General features: G+C 35.2%; 1 long non-coding RNA gene across 1 annotated transcript; it reads left to right on the plus strand.

The window, feature by feature from the left end:
- The first annotated feature begins 771 nt into the window (after positions 1-771).
- Positions 772-7,409, plus strand: LOC134854645 (uncharacterized). Its single transcript, XR_010164424.1, has 3 exons — positions 772-924; positions 2,052-2,139; positions 7,234-7,409. It is a non-coding gene; the product is annotated as an uncharacterized LOC134854645 (long non-coding RNA).
- The last annotated feature ends 756 nt before the right edge of the window (positions 7,410-8,165 follow it).

Here is an 8,165-nt window from a genome sequence, read left to right on the forward strand (position 1 = left end):
ACATTTCTGTTCCGCTGTCCAAAACTTTTCATTCCGAAAACTTATTAGAAAATTGATGAAAGTTGTCGAACTAATTTACTTATCGTATCAAGTACACCCGGCTGCTCTGTAAGTTTTTCGTTACCTTTTTTCTGAGAAACATTCAATTCAGTTTACAGATGGATGATAAAAGTTTGGAAAGTCTTTTTGGAACCTAAATTACGGCTGAAAATAGTGTTTTTTTATATAATAGATTTTTACAAATAAATAAGGATATTCTTCTTGAAGCTTTAACAATTACCTATGCCTCTGTGGACTCATTTTTTCATAAAGTGAGAGACATCTATATTCATGATAACGAATATTTTGAAAATATGTTATGGTAAGGTTCCATCCTTCTTTTGTTATCCTTTTTGGTCATTCCATTTTCATTGTTGAACAACACCAAAAAAAAAATTTTGTTGGTTAATATTTTTTTTAACGAAACGTTTTCCAAAAATTTTTTTCAAAACAAAAAGGCATATTTGAGAATCTTTCTGGATAGTTCTTTGATAATGATTTGAAGAAAATATGGGTTTTACGTGTAGCATCCGAACTTTTTAAAATTGATTTAAAGTAAAGATTATTCTCGTATCAGTTTTTTTTATGAAGCTTCAAATTTGATTCGAAGTCCAAAATTTCGAACTGAAGTTTTGAAGTTTTTTGTGTCCAAGAAAAGCCTAAACTCTGCCAAAACTCTGCGCTTGAATGTTTTTCCATAATGTTTTTATGTTTTTTAGATCTGGAACGGGCGTGACGACATCGCGAGAGAACAGTCGAAGAAGGGGGGCAAGAAGAAGAAGAAGAACAAATTCTTCCATTACTATGCCATGCGGTGTGGCATTCCTCGCGAGGATGTCCATACGCATTGGGACAAGATATCAAAACAACTCAAGGGTCATTTAGGTAAAAAAAAACTCGAATAATATTTTCAATTAGTATTTTTTCTTGTTTTTGAGATTTTTTCTTGTTTTTTTTTTTGTATTTTTGCTACATTCTCGAAATACTTTTAATTGATATGACTTGACCGTTTTTAAAAATTGGCTGCTTTAGCTAGCACCGATGCTACTTTTTTGAGAAATTTTGTAGAAATTTATGACAATTATCAAGGAAAAAAAGTGACTGCAAATCAATTCCTCAAGAAAAGTGACAAACATTAGTCGGAATTCTAATTGTTCTGTAAAAATTGTAGAAAAGAGCTCCAATTACCTAGCTCACTTAGACAAAACGATATTTTTTTTTCTGGTAGGGTATAACCTTGAAAAAAATACCTGGAAGTTAGTATAAAGTCGCTAAAATTTTATTTGGTAAAATCGATTGTTTGCAATAAACATTTTTACTAACTTTATGAATAATTGGCAAGAAAACGAGTTAGTTTTGAAAACATTGTTTAAAGTGGAAAGTTTTGACATTTTGACAAATAATAAAACACGTTAAATTTTGACCATTAATAGTTTGACTTTTTTTCCAATTATTAAAAAATGCAACTGCTTCATTCAAACTGTGGTAAATTTTCATTAATATTTGAGCTAAATTCAGCATAATTTCTGATATAAGGAACCACAAGGAAAAATGTTCCAGAACAAAATAGTGGAAACCGCATCAAAATTTTAAGCTTTGCTTATAAAATCATGGGCGAATTTATGGGGGGGGGGGCGGACGCCCTTCCTCTCAAGGATTCAGGGATTCGACCCCCTGCCGACCCCTTTGTACTGTTTTGAGATATCCATTTTTGGTGACGGACCCTAAATTTTTCTAAAGGTACCGTCGGCGCCAATATATACTAACTTTGAGGAGGGAGCGCGCGCCGAAAAAGCGCGTGCTTTGGCAGAGCTCGCAATATCAATTTGGTCGACCAAAAATTTCTACAATTCAAAATCTAACAGTAAGATGAAACTTTGCCTACAGAACTTTATGCGGTTTAAAATAACCGCTCAAGCTGCGCAATTTTTTAGACTAGGGCAATATTTTAAAAATTATTACCTTAATGTAAAACACAGCAACTGACTTTGGTAACTTATAGCTTGTTCCAGGTTGCTTAGGGGTGGATCTTGAGAGGGAAAAAAGAGACGAGAGAAATAGAGAGAGTTTGATTGCCGACAGACAGAAAGAAATCGAAAAGTAAGAATCAATGCTATGTAAACCAGAGATGAAGTTATTTGAGTCCCCGGTCGAAGTGTTCGATTCATGTTAGTCTTTCTTGACCAAAAATTGATATGTATCGACGATCTCGACCAAATTTCGGTATGTTTAGACTCTCTCGGCCAAATTTCAGTTTGTTTTGACTTTCTCGACCAAATTTTGCTATGTTTTGACTTTCGCGGCCCAGCGAAAAAATTATTCAACTTTATTCGACCCAGTTCAGATATGTTTCAACTTTCTCGACAAATTTCGATTTATTTCGATAATTCGACTTTCTCGACCGACATTTAAAAAAATAGATTGTTCGTCCCTGCATAGATATGTTTCGACTTTCTCAACCAAAAATGGGTATGTTTCGACTGTTTCGACTTCGTCGACGAACAAAAACAGTTTTCAACTATTAATCGATCCATCTCAGATTGATGCTTGACCTATGTTTCAACTGTGCTCGAGCTATGCTTTGACTGTGTTCGAACTATGTTTCGACTACGCTCGACCTATATTTCGACTGTGCTCGACCTATACTTTGACTGTGCTCGACCTATGTTTCGACTGAGCTTGAATTTATTGTCCCTTCTCGGTTTTGTTCAAATTTACCGGAGCTTGTTCGACTTCGCTCGACTTTGTTCGACTTCACGGGACATTGTTCGGCCTTGTTCGACTTTGTTAAATTTTGCTCGACTTTAACTGACATTTTTTGACTTCGTTTTTTTTTAGTTGGTTCGATTTTACCAGACCTTTTTAAATTTTTTTGAGTTTGTTCAAAAAACAAACTCGACAAAACGATCGACTTAGTTCAAAATTTTTCGATTTTAATTGTGGTTGTTTATTTTTACCCGGGTGTGGAAACAACAAAAATTTGTCGCGGAAGTCTGGATATGAGTCTGAGAATTCAGACTTCCGCGTCAAATTTTTGGCATGCCCATAGCTTCGCGATTCAGTTTAGGCATGTGTAGATTTCGCAACTGAGTCTTGGCATTTTCAGACTTATGAGAGAAACATTATCAATGGCGAATATCGCGACCGGAACGGGGATGGCGCGACCAAAATTTCGCGACCCATATTTGTGATGTCCAGAATTTTACGACCGAAAAATTCAGTCACGACTTTTGCAGCCAGTCTGGAAACCGTAGGACTAGCTCGAATCGCGAAACGACACAACCGGCGCGACCGAACTCGGGCATTTCGAGGAAAAAATGAAACTTTTCCGTTTTTGTTAAATCATGAGTCGAACACCTCATCTCGGGTGTATGCATCGACTGTGTTTGATTTATTTTTTTGACTGTGGTTGACCTAAGTTTCGACTGTGCTCGACCTAGGTTTTGACTTTTCGCGACCGCAATCAGGCATGTTTGGACTGTGCTCGACGTATGTTTCGACCATGCTCGACCTATTGTTTGACTGTGATTGCCCTGTGTTTCGACTTTCTCGACAAAATTGAGTATGTTTCGACTTTGTGCTCGACTTAAAAGTGCTTCTCGACCTCGGAATTTCAGTCGCAAAACTGCACTTGGTCGACTTTCAAAGTCAAAACATAAGTCGAGCAGCTTGACGCTGGTTTCAATCTTTGTATATTTGCATTAAAGGATTTTAATTTTGGCTGACCCACTTCAAAATTCGGAAGTGGGTCAGCCAAAAATGAATGTCGTTAAGTTATACCAAAGAAATTTGGAAAAATTTTGCAACCAGAGTTGTGGGGGGGGGGGGGGGACGTGTTTTCTTTTGATTTGAGTTGAGAAAAAATTATTGCACATATAAAATTTGCTCGACTTTTCGGCTATTGAACAACATTAGTCTTTTTTTACTTTGTTTGGCAGAAAAAGCATATTTGCAAAACGAAAAAATGATTCAACAGAAAAAAAACCGCTCATAATCAGTATTGGATTAAGAAATCGCACAAATTTTTTCGAGAAACAGATGGTGTACTCTATCTGAAACTACACCGAAGATACCAAACCAGTGCTTTTTCATCTGATGCCACCAGTGTGCAACATTTAAACTGGAAAAAATAAATAAACGAGCAAGATTAAATAGTAGAACAACCTCGTTCCGGAAAACCAAAACCCTCTGAAACCACGAGCCGTGCGACGAAATGCTCGTTACCTCTCGGCTTCTTTAAGCTCCACCTCCTCGCCTTCTTCGATACCATTCTTCGCTCCTCGCCAAGACAGCTTATATTAATAACTTCTGACCACAACTCTGAATACATTACATTTCTAAGAAGGCTAATTAATTTATAATATCTCCAATTCATTTAACTCGAGAAGTTCCTTCATTCGTCAAATTCATTAGCAGTGAAATTTACCCAGAGACCCTCACCAAATTTAAACAAAAAGCTAAGTTTTTTATGAAAATTTCTAATTTTGACACAAACAGGATCAACAGACCACTTCATTTATCAATAACAACGAGATCAAACCGATCAACGACCCAAAATTTTGTGACACACACGATAACATTAACAATGAAGTAAATGAGCCTTAGAGCACTATAACAACAAGACTGCTCTTATCAAGGCGAAGCCTTGAATGTGCCAACTGCCTCTTAAAGTCTATGGAGCAGTAAAAACATGAAAAAAAATAAATGTAATAAAATCAAATGGAATTTTTTATAGGATTTTGAGGTGTTTGTGAAAATCATTCCCCCACACGTCATAATAAGTACAAAGTGATAGATTTCGCTCCTAGTAATAAATCAATTATGGCAAATAAGCTTCCTTCAACCAATTTGGAACGATTTTTAAGGCGGGTTAAAACTCCGCCTACACGTTAAATGCCTGAGATATATCGCGCGTTAATTGTCCCAAATTGGCCAAAACGGCAATCTTTAAATCCCCATAACTTTACGAAAAAAGATCACAGGTGAAATATGTTTTTATCAAGTTTGAGCTCAGGGCAACAATTATTTTTGAATGATATTAAAAAGTTCAACAAAAATGGCTAGTTAGAAAGTCGAAATTCTTCTGAAGAAAAATAAACGACCCCCAGCACAAAAATATATCGTAACTTTCGTTACAAAATTCGGAGCAACAAGTACAACTCGCAATTTTATTTACAAAGCTTTAACTGGTTTTAGCACCAGTCAAATCTCACAGGTCAAAATGATCACAAGCACACGTCATTATTATTATAAAAACACGCACAATTTAGTCGGCCACGCTCTATAAACGCATTCTTTTTTATATCACCTTCCTTGTTTCTCAAAATGCTCAAAATACATTTTCGAGAATAAATGAATAAGTTGCAAACGAACATCGATTATACCTTGTTTTACAATGAAATTTGCTCAGTAATTTAAATTATTCACTTGACTTTCCACAATTAGAACAATTAAACCCACAATAATCACCTGTGAGCCACTAAAAGAGTTTTCACTTATTTTAAAAGCCTAAACTTAATTTTTTTTCCTTTCCCCACCTCAAATAAGATTAAATTTCAGGGAGTAACGAGGGGTAAAGTATGAACACCAAATATGTGTCTGATCGCTTATTTTGTCCACTTACCAATATCTGTAACAATCGGACAGTGTGAACAAAAGTTTAATTGTAAACGTTTGCAGGTAGGGAAAAAAGGAAAAAGAGCCTCGCTCCATATAAAGGAATGAAAAGTCAAGTCAACCTCCGCACAAGATGGACTCAATAACCAAGTCAACATATATGGCCTCAATTAACTAAACTTAAGGATATCCAACTACTACGAAAACTTGTTGTTCGGACTTTCGAAGGAAACGGAATAATTAAGCTCGGTGTGTTTGTTTTATCTAGTTAATTTTCGCCGATCAAAATAATAGTTTTCAACAAAAGTTTTGTCAATCCCATCAAGTATATTGAATTTATGAGTTGAAATTTATAAAGATATTTACCTCCGATATTTTTTGTAAAGTTCTGGGGGGTTGAAAATTGCCATTTTGGCCATGTTCTGGATTCAATTATGCGCGCTTTGAATTGTTCAATCATGCTGAGAAAATACGCAAATTATTTATGCATGGTTAATTATACCGCACAACATAATCTTTCCAAACCGAATTGAGGCTAGCTAATTTGTCGTATTAATTTCGTACAACTCAAAATTTTACACTTTGATTATGGCCAAAGTTTATAGTTTTTCACTATTTTTTCCCAAAAATTATTCCATTTGAGTTAAGGGACAGTCGGAACATTCAGGACTTTGCCCCGATATACGAGTAGTCTTGTTCATGAATCACGAAGAATCAGAAACTGATTTACAAACGGTTTCTTCTCCAAATCAAGAAACTAGGCTGACCGTTTATTTAACTTCAAACAAATTTGCATGACCTTTACTTTTAAACTGAAATAAATTTTGCAAGGCAATTTACTTAAATCACCTCACCCCCAACCGCTTACCCTAATGACTGGGTGAACCCATAAGACAACCCGCATTGTTTATACTTGGAGTGGTTCCAGTGTGCCCTACTAGTTTAAAGTAGCGCACTATAAAGCTGTTTTTGCAAAAAAAAATAATCATAGCATTTTTTCTAACCTTAGCTAAAGCTGTATAAGTTTGGCAAAAATGTTTTCTACCAAACTTTCATATCGATTTTAATAAAGTTAAAACAAAAAAGAGTTTTTTCAAGTTTCAGTAAGCCCTGGACCGGAGTGACCCGTTCGGAATCTCATTTATATTGTGGCTTCTCGCATCTTAATTTTTGATACCACTAAAAATGATATTAAAGTACTAACTACCCAAGAACCATTTTTCATAAATAAACCTGTAAAAATTTATTGTAAAAATGACAGTCAATTTGATAGTCAAACACCACTTTGAGAATACCTAACTCTATTGTTGTCCGTTTTTTTCTAAAAGACAAAAAATAGTAAGATTAAGATCAATATTGGACTAAGAATTTGCAGGAACATATCCGGTCGAAAATATAAAGCGAGACAAACAGACGTCGTACTCGACGATGTAGCAAAACAGTCTCACAATCAGTTAGGTTGCTTAAGGTCATCGGTTTCGTTTTTAATTTTGCAACCATCACATGATCATTTATATTAACAAAGCTTTTTTGAGTATCTTGTTAGGACATGTTGGTGAATTTCTTGATGTTTACCAGGTTGGAGGGGGATTTGGCCAAGATGAATTTACAACTAAGCCTATCCTACGGACAAGGTCAACAAGAGATACAAAACGAATTTCGGACAATAATTAAAGTGTTAGTTTTTCTCAACGGCAAACATCTGAAACATCTGCAAAATTTGCCAAAAATTGAACCTGGATAATTCTGGAAAACCTGTAAGCAAAATTTTTTTTTCCAATAGTTTAATTTACTTAAATTCGATCTAATTCGAGAAAAATATACTCTAAGTTTGGGGATTTTCTTCATTTTAACCCTATTATCTCAATCAGTACTGTAGTTTCAGAGAAAATTGAGAAAAAAACATATCGAATAAATTCAGAATGCTTAACTTAAACTCTTTTTCTTCTTTAAATCTTTTTTAGAAAGACAATACACGAGAATAAAATAGAGGATTTGGCTTTGGACAAAATAAATATGAGAATTGACAGCCTAGTCAGTCAAATGGAAAAGGTGAAGAATGCGCTGAAGAGAGGGGAGGGGTGGTTCTACATCGAAGAGGAGGAAAGACAAGCAATGGAGAAGAAGCACCGTGGTTACTAATTTAAAATCAAAACCAAGAACCAAATAGATTTTCAGTGTTATATAAGCAAGAGTTATAAAACATGCGTTTTAGAGTATATATAGCAATTTTACATAGTAGCATTTAGCGCGATATTTGAAATATTGATGTAGATTTCTGAGCTTCTAAAGCTGAAGCGAATCTACCCGAGGTTAGTTTTCAATGTGGCTTCGATGTGGATTATTGAGCTTCTAAAAGCTGAAACGAATCTACCCGATGTTAGTTTTCAATGTGACTTCAACCAAAGGTTTACAGATTATAAAAGTATGCATTGAAAAGACGCACTTATTACGCGCGAGTCCATATCAGCATACCTGATCGAAGTTTCTTTCGAGAAGGTTGGCATACG

This window comes from Symsagittifera roscoffensis, chromosome 9 (assembly GCF_963678635.1).
Source record: "Symsagittifera roscoffensis chromosome 9, txSymRosc1.1, whole genome shotgun sequence".
Classification (NCBI taxonomy): Eukaryota; Metazoa; Xenacoelomorpha; order Acoela; family Convolutidae; genus Symsagittifera; species Symsagittifera roscoffensis.